The 16,081-nt window shown below is 39.4% G+C and overlaps 1 protein-coding gene across 1 annotated transcript in view; it reads left to right on the top strand.

Annotated features, from left to right (window-relative positions):
- LOC105224473 (Down syndrome cell adhesion molecule-like protein Dscam2) overlaps nt 1-16,081 on the top strand; it is a 640,260-nt gene that overhangs the window by 223,401 nt on the left and 400,778 nt on the right. The window lies entirely within an intron of this gene.

The following is a 16,081-nucleotide window of genomic DNA, read 5'->3' as shown; positions in this document are numbered from 1 at the left end:
AACGGATTTTGATCCGGCCAAAGACTATCAACTCGATAGCATGCCTCGAAATTACCTCAGGAATGTTTTCTGCGACTACAGCAACAACAGGGGAAAGGCCACCAAATACCTTACATAAAGGTTTTCGAACTTTCAGTTGGCTTTATCCTGGATATATCGACCAATATTTGATTTATCTCAAGGGAAATAGCACAACATGTTTTACTCATAACATTATATCTTTGTGCTTTAATTGAGCAAACAAGCTTCGGTGGAGAGCTCCTCCTGAAGTCGAGACATGCATCAAAATAACCGGTTCACACTTACTCGTACACATTCTGTATTAAATAAATTGAATAAAATTCGCAGAGTGCTAATATTTTCATAATACTTTCGCAATTGAAATTTTATATGCAAATAGCAAAAATATTTACAAATAATTCATTCTTTCCAGCGATTTTTAACCTTTTGACCTAAATGAATTTCTTTTTATACATAGAGAGTAAAAGCGAATAATATAGGTTATCTTTTCTAGAGACGTAAAATTTCTCATAGTGATAACCTTCGTTCTCATGCATTTCAGAGGTACCTTGAAATTGAATGCACCATATAGTAGGAGATCCCACCATAGTACGGCGACCATAACCCATCGTATTACGGGATGAAAATAATTTTTATATACAATCTATTACATTAAAATATTAATTTCGAGGAGGTGATGCTAAGTGTAATTATTAATAATTAAAAAAAGATTTTTTTAAACATTACACGCACTCTTTTATGCAATAAACTGTGGACTAATCGAAAGTATATGCAAACACTGGGTTGTCTTCTTTTTCCCGGTGCAATTATTAGGTAGGCAGGTACATACAGGTAAATTGGCAATACGCCATAAACCTTATATCAAAATAAAGATAATTTTATTGCAATTTACAGATTCAATATTTATTTTCAATATTTCAATATCTATATTATTCTTAAAATTATTACTTATAACATATAAAACTTATACAGAAAACTAAACTAATCACTTAATTCTTAATCCGAGTCCTCTCCAAATAATTCAATCATTCTTTGCTTTTTTTCGTATTTTGTTAAAGACTCGCTTTTCTTTGACAAGTGCAATTGGGGTTGTGTCTGGCACCGTAAGTTTTGATCTGAAGACTTCTTTTTATGCCGCTTTTCCCGGCCATTGGTGGTTAATATTGTAGGGGTCGCAATATCATCACCGAATAGATCAATCAACTTATATTCTTTTCTAGGGGCGGGTGCCACCGGCTCTACCAAACTTTCAGTCCTCTCTGTCAAATTCCATTGAGATTGAGTTTTTTGCTGTAGGTCAGAGTTTGTAGCCTTCCTTTTATGAGACCCGCTTTTGGTAGTTCTCTTTGTAGGGTTTGCGGTATCATCTCCGAACATATCAACCAATGAATTACTCTTTCTTGTCGCTGGTGCTGCTGACTCCCTTACACTCCCGTTCTTCTTTGGCAGATCACCTTGTGGTTTTAAATTTCCATCGTTAATCGGTTTAAGTTGGTTACCATTGCTTCTCGGGCTGTCATTTACTTGATCATTAGAATCATTTTTCTTCCTATGGTTATTGATTGAGTTAGAGCTGACCAAGACACGATTAGTGTTATCACTAGGATAAGTGTACAAATTATTTTGATACGCAGAATCTTTCTTCGTCAAATGGCAACTGAACTGTGTTGTACTATTATCAATTTTGTTACCGATCTTGTTAGAGCTGGCGACGTCATGTTTACTATTAGGGCTGACACGGCTTATGCGTCGCTTCTTTGGTGGTGGTAAATATTCGTATTCCAAACTGTCTATCTGTTGTGGGGGACTAGAAGATGGACTCAGGCTACCACACGAGCTGCTGTCGTTCGAATTGTGCGGTGGAGATAGGTCTTGTGGCTTATTCCGTTTGACTTGATTCTGCTCATCGTTATTATAAAAGGGCCAATTTCCATTCACAGCCTCCCACATATTCCCACGTAAGCTATATACATTGTTGCGGACCAAAGCAATATCCATGAGTATGCTTTTAATGGACGAGCGGTCATCACCACGAATTCCTTCTTTTTGCAGTCGTGAAAATAGCTCTAATTTGCTGAATGGCTTCAATGCCAACAAGTGAATGAGTCGTTCCCGGATATGACAACAAGATACACCAGATTCCGTTTGACTTGATTCTGCTCTTCCTTTGTCGAATTGTGTGATGGAGCCGGATCTTGTGGCTTATTTCGCTTGACTTGATCCTGCTCTTCCTCAGTATAGAAGGGCCAATTTTCATTTACATAATACCACATATGCACTCGAAGGTTGTACATTTGACTCCGGAGCTGAGCAATAGCCATAAGTATACTATTAATGGACGAGCGCTCATGATTACGTATTCCTCCCTTTTGCAACCGTGAAGTTAGCTCTAATTTGGTGAACGGTCTTAACGCCAACAAATGGATGAGTCGTTCCCAAATACTACAACGAGATACGTCAGCTGAATTTAAACATTTCGAGGTGTACTCTTTTTCACTTGTAGAACGATGTCGGTTGTGACTATAACGATCGATTTTGTGTCCAGAATAACAGTTGCTAAAAATGTTTGATGCCATGAGTTGTCTGGAAGAACTTGTTTATATTAGAAATTTACTTGTTTCTCTGACGAATAGAATTTTGGTTTTGAACTATATTTTCACTTTCGCGGTCTATTTATACGGACATGCTTAGGTATGTTTCAAACGCATCTACCTGTTTCCAAAAAGATGGGTCTGAAGGCGCGGTCTATTGTTTCGTATATCAGGTAGATACATACAATGTTTTCGAGGACTTACCGTCCAGGTAAGTTTAACCCTTTAACAAACGACTCAAAATCTAAAAACAAAGAAACCAGATTTTGTTATATTCAACAAAGGAGAATGGAATGTGAAAGGTTTTCTACGTTGATTACCTTAGAAACCAAGATCTGATCAAAGACTGGGAAACACTTTCATTATTCAACAATTGCATTATTAAAGTCAATCGGCATTTAAACAGTTTTTATTCTATGATTATAGGGTATAGAGGAAGCTTAAACATATTTTTAACAAATGGGCGTTCCAAGAGGAGATGGCCTCGGAATATTATTAATATATCTTGGATGGTGTCATGTGTAGAAGTTCACGCTAGTGAGGAAAGTTCTCTGATCGCCATTCACTTGGGAGTGGCCAGAAGCGATTCTTGTACATATGACTCAAGCAGCTCACGACTTCCGGTCTTTGACCAAGTATCCTCTGGGTAGCCTAAGAACATCCGTTTTAAGACGAGCTAAAATGAGAAGGCGAAACATTCCATGCATAGGGTTGTGCGCTGGGTTTGGGACCCGCCACGTAACAAAAACAGCCTCAATGAAAAATATCAATCATCCAACCCCTCTTGATGACGACCATGGCAAAACAAATGAGGACTACGTATTGAGGGCATGCACCTGGAATGTCCGGTCCCTTAATTGGGAAGGTGCCGCTGCCCAGCTGGTTGATGTCCTCGTGAAAATAAAGGCTGACATCACCGCCGTCCAAGAAATGCGATGGACGGGACAAGGACAGAGACAAGTAGGTCCTTGTGACATTTACTACAGTGGCCATATAAAGGAGCGCAAGTTTGGTGTTGGATTCGTGGTGGGAGAGAGACTCCGTCGCCGAGTACTATCATTCACTGCGGTGAATGAACGTCTAGCCACAACCGCATCAAAGCGAGGTTCTTCAACATATCGCTGATTTGCGCCCACGCTCCGACGAAAGAGAAGGACGATGTGACCAAAGATGCCTTTTATGAGTGCTTGGAGCGCACTTATGAAAGATGCCCCCGCCACGATGTCAAAATCGTGCTTGGCGACTTTAACGCTAGGGTGGGCAAAGAAGGTATCTTTGGCACTACGGTCGGTAAATTCAGCCTCCACGACGAAACATCCCCAAATGGGTTGAGGCTGATCGACTTCGCCGGGGCCCGAAATATGGTTATCTGTAGTACTAGATTCCAGCATAAGAAGATACATCAAGCTACCTGGCTGTCTCCGGATCGAAAAACCACCAACCAGATCGATCATGTTGTGATAGACGGAAGACACGTCTCCAGTGTTTTAGATGTGCGTGCGCTCCGAGGTCCTAACATCGACTCGGACCACTATATTGTTGCAGCCAAAATTCGCACCCGCCTCTGTGCAGCAAAAAACGCACGCCAACAAACACAAGGAAGGTTCGACGTCGAAAAGCTGCAATCACAACAGACAGCCGAACGATTTTCTACTCGGCTTGCACTCCTGCTCTCTGAGAGCACTCATCAACAATTCGGTATAAGGGAACTGTGGGACGGCATTTCAAACTCCTTACGTACAGCTGCAACCGAAACCATTGGTTTTCGGAAAGTGCAAAAGAACAGCTGGTACGACGAGGAGTGCCGTGTCGCAGCGGAGAGAAAACAGGCTGCCTACCTCGCAACGTTACGATCGACCACAACACGTGCGGGATGGGATAGATACCGAGAGTTGAAGAGGGAAGCGAGGCGCATTTGTAGACAGAAGAAGAAAGAGGCCGAAATGCGTGAGTACGAACAGCTCGATAAGCTGGCCGACAGGGGTAATGCTCGAAAATTCTACGAAAAGATGCGGCGGCTTACAGAAGGCTTCAAGACCGGAGCATACTCTTGTAGAACCCCCAAAGGTGATCTAGTTACCGATGCCCAGAGCGTACTTAAATTATGAAGGGAACACTTCTCCAGCCTGCTGAATGGCAGTGAAAGCACAACACCGGGAGAAGGCGAACCCGATTCCCCAATCGATGACGATGGAGCAGACGTTCCATTACCCGACCATGAAGAAGTTCGAATAGCAATCACCCGCCTGAAGAACAACAAAGCGGCAGGGGCCGATGGATTGCCGGCCGAGCTATTCAAACACGGCATCAGCTTCTTTGTAAAATATGGCCGGATGAAAGTATTCCCAACGATTGGAATTTAAGTGTGCTATGCCCAATCCATAAAAAAGGAGACCCCACAATCTGCGCCAACTACCGTGGGATTAGCCTCCTCAACATCGCACATAAGGTTTTATCGAGTGTACTGTGTGAAAGATTAAAGACCACCGTCAACGAACTGATTGGACCTTATCAGTGTGGCTTTAGACCTGGCAAATCAACAACCGACCAGATATTCACCATGCGCCAAATCTTGGAAAAAACCCGTGAAAGGAGAATCGACACTCACCACCTATTCGTCGATTTCAAAGCTGCTTTCGACAGCACGAAAAGGAGCTGCCTTTATGCCGCGATGTCTGAATTTGGTATCCCCGCAAAACTGATACGGCTGTGTAAACTGACGTTGAGCGGCACCAAAAGCTCCGTCAGGATCGGGAAGGACCTCTCCGAGCCGTTCGATACCAAACGAGGTTTCAGACAAGGCGACTCCCTATCGTGCGATTTCTTCAATCTGCTGCTGGAGAAAATAGTTCGAGCTGCAGAACTTAATCGAGCAGGTACAATCTTTTATAAGAGTGTACAGCTGCTGGCGTATGCCGATGATATTGATATCATCGGTCTCAACACCCGCGCCGTTAGTTCTGCTTTCTTCAGACTGGACAAGAAAGCAAAATAAATACGTCTGGTAGTGAACAATTGCAAGACGAAATATCTCCTGTCATCAAAGAAAAAGGCGTCGCACTCGCAACTTGGCTCCCACGTCACTGTTGACAGTCATAACTTTGAAGTTGTAGATAATTTCGTCTATCTTGGAACCAGCGTAAACACCACCAACAATGTCAGCCTGGAAAACCAACACAGGATAACTCTTGCCAACAGGTGGCACTTCGGACTAAGTAGGCAATTGAGAAGCAAAGTCCTCTCTCGACAAACAAAAACCAAACTCTATAAGTCACTCATAATTCCCGTCCTGCTATATGGTGCAGAGGCCTGGACGATGTCAACAACAGATGAGTCGACGTTGCGAGTTTTCGAGAGAAAAGTTCTACGAAAGATTTATGGTCCTTTGCGCGTTGGCCACGGCGAATATCGCGTTCGATGGAACGATGAGCTGTACGAGATATACGACGACATTGACATAGTTCAGCGAATTAAAAGACAGCGGCTACGCTGGCTAGGTTATGTTGTCCGGATGGACGAAAACACTCCAGCTCTGAAACTTCCACTCCGTTGGAAGGATCAAGTGGAGAAGAACCTGGCTTCGCTTGGAATATCCAATTGGCGCCACGTAGCGAAAAGAAGAAACGACTGGCGCGCGGTTGTTAACTCGGCTATAATCGCGTAAGCGGTGTCTACGCCAATTAAGAAGAAGAAGATGTTTTCTCCTGCCGCTTACGTTTTCACGTGGTTGCTTTTGCGTTCAATTTCTTGCACAAAGTTTTGCTGTGTGCTCTAAACGATTTTTTCATTTTCAATTTCAGTTGCAATATTCAATCACATCCATGCTTATTGCTTTTGTAAGGCAGTTCGTTCGGCAGTTGTTTCCTACCACTTCTGTGTCTTTATTAAGTATTCAATAAAAGTGGAAAGCAACTTCAAAAAGTTCATAATACGCCATGTCCAACACCTGTTGTCACAAGTAATTTGAACATTAATGACTTTGATTGCTTTGATTTTTTGTCCACTTTATTTAATGTTACGGCCTATATTGCTATTGTGTTTTATTATTGACCTTCATGAATATTGCTTAAGCAGGGTTGGGACAGTTTAAGCTAATGAATACAGTAGTCTCACTAAATTATTGTTAACAACGTCTTTTATAACGACATGAAGCTACGCTTACTCACGCTTTCGTTTGGTCAGGAACTCTTAACTAGTGAACATATCTCAATATTGGTATATTTCTTATGTTAGTTCGTTGATGACTTAAACCTTTACTGGATCTGAAGAAAATTAGTTAAAGCTGCCAAACAAATGCAACATTGGAGATAATTCAGGTTTGCAGATTTGAATAAAAGCAGAATTTAGGAAACAGAAAAAGCTACATGGAATGAATTCAGAAAATATGTGTCACTATTATCTAACTTGTGAGGTTCTTGAGTTTTTCGCGTTCCTAAGTTGGATGACAAGGACTAAATAAAAAATATTAATACCTATTTCAAGGTGACCTTATCTTAAATAAATTACAACAAAGTCGATGTATTACCAAAACAGAATACAAACTTGACATTGTAGAGAGAAATCAAATAACTGAAGCATTTTTGTCTTCTGTGCACCGTGCGGCCGCTTTGTGTTTGTGTCAATGTTTGACTTTGTATGTGTTTATGCAACTGGGTTTCACCGTTGTTATGTCATTTTATTGTATAGAACGTCAATACACTTAACCGTATCAAATTTAATATGGTCCCGAGAGAATTCCGCCAAATTAATTCCACGAATGTGTGTGCACGTATATGCGCAAACAGATCTACATGTATACATACTCGAATGGGTACTATAAAATCGCACCTGCTTTACAGAAAGTTACGTATACGCCGTGGTCGCAGTCAGAATTCAGTTTCCGTTTAAATGTCCTGCTTGGTTGCATATGGCACTCGTATGTGCCGACTTATTCATTATATGCATAACAATGCTGTTTTGTTTTCCTTCCTTTGCCTGTGTTTTTTCCAGCTTTCATTAATGCTTTTGTTTTATATTTACCGTTCTGGCTTTTAGTTGTTCTGCTGTTCCCTTATGTGTAAAGCCTAGAATTGAAGTGGTTGGGGCTGTTTGATGTGTGAGTTTAATTTTCTACTTTTCACATTGTGGTCTTTGTCGCTCAAACCGGCACTTGCTGTGTGGATTGCGAATTATTTTTGTTGTTCATGGGCATTTTCATGAGCATCGTCTGCGCTGGGAGAACTCTGTAAAGATGGTATTGTAGTAGTTGGAGAGTCTAGAAAAAAACCATCGCTGATACGCTTGTGTTGATCGCTGACGTGAATGTGACTTTTTCTATGACGGCAGTGATCTTTTAACTTTAGTTGAATTAATATATTTTTTAAGGTTTAAAGAGCTTTTAAGCAGATAGCTTGAGAAATAGTACTTCAAAGAAGAAACAAAAGTCCAAATTAAATTGATTTCACAAGCGCTACTACCCGAAGCGTGTAACAATCCCAATATAAACTTCAAACCACTATCAACTTTATCTTGCTAAGAGTTTACATTTTTGCTGTTTGATGATTGTTGCGAGTTCAACTGATTTTTATGCTGAAATACACTCAAAGTCATAATTTCTTAGTTAATTAATGCACACTATAGATCAATTGACATCAAACACAAAGCGAATTTATATGAACCTTACCAGAAACCGATTAAACCTATTAGTTGAACTTCATTTTGAGATGTGCTTCCTAATGATTATGAGAACAAATCTGATAGTGACATAAGCTCTTCCAATTTGACGCTTCTGTAATAGATTTAATAGCGTTAATAGCGGTAATGGCGGGTGAGATGTAATATGTCCATGTGTCATTCTCTATACGTTATATGGCTGTTTTGAAAAACTTTGGAATGTCATTTTTAGTGCAGTCTTAGTAATATAAATTTGTCTTTATACAAGGTGCGTTCCAAAGTAAACAGGACTTAAAATTTATTTTATTCGAAATAGTCTCCTTCTGCTTCAATACAGCTTTTTGCATAGTCCAAAAGCATGTCGAGCGAGTGTTTTAGCTCGTTGGCTAGTATGGCCGCCAGTACGCCGGTGCAAGCCTTTTTAATGGCCTCTACGTCTGCATGATGCTTTCCTTTCATGAGCAAATACATTTTTCCGAAAAGGAAGAAGTCGCACTGTGCCATATGAGGTTAATATGGGGAGTGGTTAATGGTTAAAATATGATTTTTTATCAAATAATCGATCACAAGCGTCGATCGATGAAGCCAATTTGTGCGGAACAAACCGTTACTCATAGCAACAAAACTCAAATCTTCGCAACTTCAGCAACCAGATTGTATATTTACCACTCATTCTTCATTGTGTTTTACTTTATTAAAAGAAATATACTAACCAAAATCTATGAAAGTAACAATGCTTTGAGTTTTTAAATAAATAAAATAACTAACCACACAGTAACACTACTTTGATGGTGCGGTCACTGTCTTATATTTTCTTTTATTCTACTTCAATTGAGCTTCAGCTCCGGCTAAAATGTTGTTGCTAATAGGCAACTTGAAAATTCACTTTAAGATGAAATAAGAAATGTGATCCAAAGAATGGTAAAAGCTGAAAAAATGGTAATCGTTGCTGGTAATATTTTTAATATGGCGTTACTGAAACCGTATTAAGTGTTTTGTTTTAATTTTAGATACACTCTTTTAATAACCATCGATAAGTGGTTCATTTTCCCGAAAGCCTACCCCAGTAGTGGGGGTCTTAACCCGACCGATAATACCCGATTACACGAATGTTATTTTTTTGGCTTTGCAAAGGACTATATATACTCGTAGTAGTCCAAGTGCGATTCTAGAGGATCAGACATTGACCTAATATACCATATATATATGTATTAGAGCGAAATACGAGGGCTGTCCGATAAATAACCGACCTAACCATGATGCACGCGACTTTTTCAAATTTTTTTTTTTTTATTTTTCTACATAGTCTCCTTGTAACTCCACACACTTCTCCCAGCGATGCTCCCATCTCTGCAACCCTTCCAAATAGTACTTGGCGTCTTTGTCTGCAAAATACGAGTTGACGAAAGAGATTGCCTCCTCATTTGACAAAAATCTCTAGCCGCCGAGCGCATTTTTAAGTTCAGGAAACAAAAAAAAGTCGCTTGGTGCTAGATGCGGTGAATAAGGTGGATGGTCAAGCAGTTCGAACCGCAATTCGTGGATTTTCGCCATGGCGACTGTTGAGGTGTGAGATGGTGCGTTGTCTTGGTGGAACAAGACTTTCTTTTTTTGCAAATGTGGCCGATTTTTCGAAATTTCTTCCTTTAGCTTGTCCAATAATGATGCGTAGTATGCTCCTGTTATAGTTTTTCCTTTTTCAAGATAGTCGATAAAAATAATTCCATGGCTGTCTCAAAAAACACTCGCCATCACTTTCCCAGCCGAATACATAGCTTTAGGTTTTTTTGGAGCTGATTCCCCCTTTTCAATCCACTGTTTAGATTGGATTTTTGTTTTGGGCGTATAATGATGAATCCAAGTTTCGTCTACAGTTATCAATCGGCGCCAAAAACGGGGTTTATTGCCTCTAAACTGAGCCAACAGAGCGCTGGAAATGTTCATGCGCGCACAAACGCAAACGCGGCACCCAACGCGCGGACAGCTTTCTCATGCCCAAATCTTGGTTTAATATGTGACAAACAGTTTCTTTTGACATCTTCATAATCTCAGCTATTTCCCTAACTTTAATCCGGCGGTCGTCTAGCACCAATTGATGAACTTTAGCGATGTTATCGTTAGTGGTTACAGTTTTTGGACGCCCAGGACGTTCATCATCTTCCAAGCTCCTGCGACCACGTTTAAATTCAGCAGTGCAAAATTTTACGGTGGTAAACGATGGTGCAGAGTCACCATACACAGAGTCCAACACATCTTTGATTTGTGAAGGCGTATTGCCTTTCAAAAATAAAAATTTAATTACAGCTCGATATTAAATTTTTTCCATTTTGGGGAAATCACCGAAATAGACTCACAAAACGACTGTCAACAGGTAATTGCGCAAGATAAATTTCTGAAATTTTGGCGAGTAGCTATTATAATATGCACAATTTGAAGTAGAAACTTTTTTTTCCGATGTGCTGCTAGCTTCACGTTGAGGTCGGTTATTTATCGGACAGCCCTCGTATATGTACGAGTACACCTGCTGTTGGCATTTTCAATGACTATTCTTCGAGCATATTTAGTGGTATTCATCGTTTATTAGATTAATTTCTTTTATTGAATATTTCTGATCTCAATTTCAAGTTTTCAGAAAAACCTTTCGTCTACGATATGGGCTTCGCCAAGCATAAAAAACACTAAGTCGAACCGAGATTGTGGCCTCTGTAACTCCATTTGTGCTCATGCTTATCATAATCACAAATGACAACAACAGTAAAGCTTACAGTGAACCTATTGAAACAAAGGAACTAGTTCCAGGTTCGCACTCACAGGCTAAAATTACGATGCATAACACATTGTCCAGTAAAGGCGTGTGATACTTCACGTGTAGTTATGCCGCATGAGAAATTTAAGGCCACTTTCGTGGTCTGTCATAAGCTGCCTTCCGTCTGAATTTGTGTATTTTCCTCACACACATTCGTACCCAATATATCTGTGGACTTTTGGAAAACCCGCTTAAGTCGAGATAAGTAAATTTTCTAATTTCTTTATCATAAAAGCACATTTTCATAACGATCATTTCTGTCTTATCGGCGTACTGATAGCGTGATTGGTGACGGAGATATGAATTTTGAAAAAGCATCTTAAGTCGATATTTTTTCCTAGTGCATTTGCGAAAACAACTTAAGTCAGATAAGATAGAAAAGAGAAAAAACATTCTAAATAAACCTCTAACTATCGATTAGAAAACCATCTTAAGTCAACTTGATGTGACGCTTTTTTTTTTTTTATTTTGCTTTTGGAAAAAGAACTTAACTCGGTGTAAGTGCTTTTTCCTCGGGCAGAACTTGAAATAATACCAATATAAAAGGAATTCAGTTAATTTTAGAAATTATTTTATGATCAACTCTCGCCGTGTTAACACGTCTTATGTCCTGCTAAGAGCATTTTCTGAAATTTTCCGAACAGAAAGGCTAAGTCTGCGGGTATTTTAATTGAACTTAGGTGTTTTTTATTAAATGCAAATATAACTAAAAGTTTGCCAGATAAGTTGTTTTTACAATGAAAAGGGGACATTGCAAATATGACAAGAAAATTGCCAAAAAAAGACACAGAGATATTGAAATCCAATTCAACAGAGATAACCTCTGACAGTTTAGTGGCAGATCAGCAAACGCGAGTTACGGACTGTGATTTAACCCCACTTTCATTTGAAGTTAGCACATCACGTGTTCGTTCTGAGTCGCAACAACGCAAGGTTTCTGATGAATTTACAAATCAAAGCAAGTCTGAAGAAGACGTCTTTCATGAAACGGATTTTTTAGACTCAGATTTTGTAAAGGGTGATTTTTTAAGAGCTTGATAACTTTTTTTTAAAAAAAAACGCATAAAATTTGCAAAATCTCATCGGTTCTTTATTTGAAACGTTAGATTGGTTCATGACATTTACTTTTTGAAGATAATTTCATTTAAATGTTGACCGCGGCTGCGTCTTAGGTGGTCCATTAACTTTTTCGAGCATTTCGGCCGGAATAGCCCGAATTTCTTCGGAAATGTTGTCTTCCAAAGCTGGAATAGTTGCTGGCTTATTTCTGTAGACTTTAGACTTGACGTAGCCCCACAAAAAATAGTCTAAAGGCGTTAAATCGCATGATCTTGGTGGCCAACTTACGGGTCCATTTCTTGAGATGAATTGTTGTCCGAAGTTTTCCCTCAAAATGGCCATAGAATCGCGAGCTGTGTGGCATGTAGCGCCATCTTGTTGAAACCACATGTCAACCAAGTTCAGTTCTTCCATTTTTGGCAACAAAAAGTTTGTTAGCATCGAACGATAGCGATCGCCATTCACCGTAACGTTGCGTCCAACAGCATCTTTGAAAAAATACGGTCCAATGATTCCACCAGCGTACAAACCACACCAAACAGTGCATTTTTCGGGATGCATGGGCAGTTCTTGAACGGCTTCTGGTTGCTCTTCACCCCAAATGCGGCAATTTTGCTTATTTACGTAGCCATTCAACCAGAAATGAGCCTCATCGCTGAACAAAATTTGTCCGAAAAAAAAAAAAAAAACCGAACACTGATTTTGGTAATAAAATTCAATGATTTGCAAGCGTTGCTCGTTAGTAAGTCTATTCATGATGAAATGTCAAAGCATACTGAGCATCTTTCTCTTTGACACCATGTCTGAAATCCCACGTGATCTGTCAAATACTAATGCATGAAAATCCTAACCTCAAAAAAATCACCCGTTACCTTCAAGTGAAAATTCTGAGCTGAATGCCACCACTGAAAGCATGCAAATTATGGCAAATGTATTAGAAGCGAACATCAATAATTTTGTCTCACCTGGTTTGAACGAGGCCGAGCTCTTTTCTACTCCTAATAAATCACCAAAACAAACTAAAAAGCCAGGTAGAAATTTAAACAAGGAATACAAAAAGTCTAGAAAAAACTGCAGTGATTACACAAATATACAAGTTCTGGGGGAATGTAGAATGAAATGCAAAGAAAAAATTAGCTTCGAAGAACAAACTATCCTCTTTAAAAGTTATTGGAATAGGGACTATAACTCACGTCGGCAAATACTATCAAGCCTAATTGACGTTCAGCACAAAAAAACTGCCACCTTAGATAACCCGAACAAAAGAGAGTACGTTTTTATTTACCACTAGCTGACCCCGCAGCCGTTGTCCTGCGTGAAATTATACAGTTTAGAATGAAAAGAAAGTTAAATTTTTCATTTCATTTTTTTTTTTCAATGTTAAGCAGCTTTATAAACAACATTTTTCGGTTTCTGTTCCGGTGTACAGAAGAGCTGGTTTTCCAACTTGTGAGCACGCTACGGCCGTGTGAAGAACATAGCATTTCCAAATTTATGCCTCACACTATGCGATTATCTTTAGGCCCTGTTGACTGTCATCTCAAATTCAAATTTCACTGGAAACGAAATACGTTTGAACTGAAATGGCAAATCGTTAAAACTCAAAGGAATTCGTAGGATCAAGCATTCTGTCCCCTTGTATTCGATAGGTGCGTCACAATCAGTCGGATTCCATTACATAGTTTCGGCGCATGAAGATTGGGAAACATAATAATGACGGATCCTATTTTAAGACGCAAATGATGCGGTGGCATACCAAGACTGTTCAAAGAATTTAGGAATACCACTGGATAACACACGACATCGCCTTCATAGTCAAGACGATCGATCGATTTGTAAGAGCGCAAGTCTCCCGGAATTTGACTTTGAATCTTCCAGTTAAAGTCAACAACATCGGTATCTTTGGCAGCTAACATTGCGCGTACACTTAAGGAATCGTAGTTACGATAATTTGGCCAATGTCCGAACATTTGTGGTGAGTTCTTCTTTCGTGAATTGATAAAAGGGAGATGGAATTGATATCGAACCACCGGAAGTATCAACCGAAATTGTACCATTTCCAATTTTTAGCGAAGGCGATGTAAAATGTCTTTGACAATGTCGATGTTTATATCGATAAGTATGCGAACTTCATTTCCATTCCAGTGATTAGCGTGTTCCAGCATTTGTAATTGCTGGCTTACTTCTCCAAAACTTGCACATATTCCCATATACTATTCACAGTAAGCTATGACTCAAATAAAGTTGAACCGGGTACATTAATCAATAGCAACCGAAGGTAGAAACAATCGTCGTTTTTCGGGTGGATTGTGTAAATTCGTTCTAATGCATTGTTTTATAAGACACCTGGATGCCAATCAACTGGTTGGCCTTGGTTTCTGCGTAACTATTTCTTCGACGATGCATTCCAGGTATAATATCAAGGTATTTCCGAATAGAGCAATGTTCTCGCAAACGGATCACTGACGAAAGTTGAGAAAAAACTCGTAAATGTTAATTTTGTTGCTGACGGCGTTTCTACTGGCTGTACTGTATTCTCTGGGTTGAAATACACTTTTGGCCATTCTCCAAATTAACTGCGAGACGCACAACAGTCGGAAAACGTTCATGAATTGCAAAATTAAATATCCTACAAAGCGCTTTATTGCGGTTCACGTATCGACCGTATCGTTCAAGACCAATAACCGCCATGTTGCTTCCTTTGGTGACGTACTTACAAACGTATTTTATCGATTACACCAAACTGCAATACTCAACATTGAAATGACTTTTGAAAGTGAATTAGGCACAGTGGCGAATATGGTACGATCCATGTGTTGTCAACTTCGATACTCACGCCTCTAAATTGAATGTTTAATGTTCTGCCATTGTCGTCTGGTGAGCGACGCCGATATAGTGGATATCCATCATTTCTAGTTTGTGTTTCCGCAAGAAAAGTACGTGGATACTGTTTCGTGCATTTATTGATAGACATATAAACCGAAGTGGGGTTGTGGTGTCCGCAAGATCCATGAACCATATTGGTTTTCATCACTTCGTATAATACTGGATCTTTCTTTGCTTCAGGAATTGCCGCATGATTGAATGATTTCATCAATTTCATCAATCTGGTGTAACCACCTTCCACCATCCAAAGAAGAATGTGTGCGTGCGGCAAACCTCTCTTTTGCCACTCAACAGAGTACATCTAGCATCTAATAGCACCATATAATATAAAGTCCATCGAAGCTGTTGAAAAGTCTTGCTATTACATCGTGACGATCGCTTTCTGATTGATCGCGACCCATAATACCGCACGTATATCATCGCATCCTGGGAGTACTCGTTCGTGTTGATGCCAAAAAGAACGCCGACCGATATTAGCGCGACCTCTTCATGGCATCGTGTCAAATTTCAATCTGTAATTGATCACTTTGTGTGAAAAACACATAAAATTTTCACTGAATAATTTTCAAAAATTTTTGAAGCAAACGCCAAATTTGAACGATTTAAATAATTGAAAAACAAAACAAAAAAATTGAATGAAAAAATTTGTATGGAAAAAATTAACTGTTTGGAATAATCCAATTTTCCGAGTTTTCCTCACGAAAAGCATACAGGTTTTTTTATTTCTAAACCTTTCCCGATCCATATGGAACATTTTCTGAAAATTTCACCAAAACTGGCTCAGTCGTTTCCTTAGCGTTACTAATAAACAAACACTCATTCGTTTGTATGGGAAAAAGAAAAGGGCTGTTTTTAGGGGTTTTCCGGCAATTATTCGAATAAACCATCCGCATAAACCATCCCTGATCCTTAACGACCATTTTAAAAAAAGAATTATCAAATTTGGTTCAGTCGTATTAAAGTTATGAGCGTACATACATTTTGGCGATTCATTTTTATGTATATAGACTAGCAGACCCCGCAGCCGTTGTCCTGCGTGAAATTATATCGTTTGTAATGAAAAGAA

The sequence above is a fragment of the Bactrocera dorsalis genome, chromosome 1, assembly GCF_023373825.1.
Source record: "Bactrocera dorsalis isolate Fly_Bdor chromosome 1, ASM2337382v1, whole genome shotgun sequence".
In the NCBI taxonomy this organism is placed as follows: domain Eukaryota; kingdom Metazoa; phylum Arthropoda; class Insecta; order Diptera; family Tephritidae; genus Bactrocera; species Bactrocera dorsalis.
The sequence above is the reverse complement of the archived record's forward strand: the minus strand, read 5'-3'. Positions and strand labels throughout refer to the sequence as shown.